The sequence below is a fragment of the Tupaia chinensis genome, unplaced genomic scaffold (genome assembly GCF_000334495.1).
Source record: "Tupaia chinensis unplaced genomic scaffold, TupChi_1.0 Scaffold000507_2, whole genome shotgun sequence".
Lineage (NCBI taxonomy): Eukaryota > Metazoa > Chordata > Mammalia > Scandentia > Tupaiidae > Tupaia > Tupaia belangeri.
In genome coordinates, this window is record NW_006160020.1 from 33,754 (window position 1) to 35,257 (window position 1,504).

Genomic DNA, 1,504 nt, shown 5'->3' on the forward strand with positions numbered 1-1,504 from the left:
AGACAGAAAGTGAGAAGTCACTCCCCAAGGGGGATGGTCATGTCACTATCATATTTCCATTCTCCTCTCAGGATTTTGGGCATGCATGCACATGGGTCCAGTGAGATTTTCAGGACACCAGAAATGGGACTTGAACTGCAGATGGCATGTGGGAATCTAGCACCTTAACCACCATGCTACCTGCTGGCCCCCAACATGGAGGATATGTTCTAATTCCCCCAGTGGATGGCTTAAACTGTGGATAGTACTGAAGCCTATATAAACTATACTTTGTCCTGTGCATATCTGCCTACAGTAAAGTTTCATTTATAAATTGGGCACAGTAAGAGAATTAAAACACTACTAATAGAATGGGACAATCATAACAATATACTGCATTCGGGTTTGTATGTGAGAGGGGATTGGAAAATAGCTGAATAGGGACACCCATCCTAGCACTACTTGAGAAGGAGAGCCCCCAAAATTTGATTAGATAAGTGCATCTCAAGTAGAAGAGTAAAATGAGACTGACAGAATGCAGGAATGGGTCAGTGGGCAACTTTTAGGGTGCCAGATCTTGAGCAGGAGACACAAGGAGGTCAACTGTTTGAACTTGGGAAGGAACTGGAGGTGACCAGAACCTTTCACTCTTGGAGAGAGGTGAGTGGAACTCCCCTCTGAAGCTTGGAGTTCCCTGCTTCCTCTTTAAACTCTAGGGCTCCCCAACTGCAAGAGAACAGAGATGGAAAAGGGCAATTAGGGCTGACCTAGTAGTCATCACCTCATCCACTTTCTAGTCTCCCCTCCAGCTCTGTGGGCTGGCATGCCATTCTTGCCCTACAACCCAGCTGTGCAGGAGGGTGCATGCAGTCTCCAGCCTCAATTCACTTGAGAAATACATAACTTTTGTTGTATGGCATGTATGATTCCTGCCCTGCCCACCTGCAATGGATTGCCCACGGAGTGTGCTGGATATGTGGAGAGAATCGAGCAATGGAGCAGTTTTCTCTATCTTCAGGGAGTGTACACAAATGCTGAGCTAAACAACTAGCCACCCTCTGAGCCATGACTCCTCAGCTATCAGCTACATCCCACCTGTGTGTGAGCTTTCCAAGACAGAGGTTATTAATGCCTGTTTTCAACTGATATCTTTACTTGATTACCTCCCCACAGGAGGATTTTATGACCTACACAGGGTGTTAGAATTCAGGCAACCACTCCACAGGGCAGCAGTTTCTGTCTGTCAAATGCACCCACTCCCTTTACAGATTGTACAGTACACAACAGTAACCTCACCTAGAGCCTGAAAACACAGGTTCAGGGGCCCCCATCATCCCTACTGGTGTCTCTGACGATGTACAAAGTCAGCATGATCCAATCAATTAATTCAAAAAAAAAAAAAAAAAAAAACAACCACAGAAAACAATAAGTAAATGACCAAAAGAAAGAAAATATCACCAGGCCAGCAGGTGTTGTGGAGTTTAAGGTGCCTAGATCCCACATGGCCCACTGCACATTTCAAGTC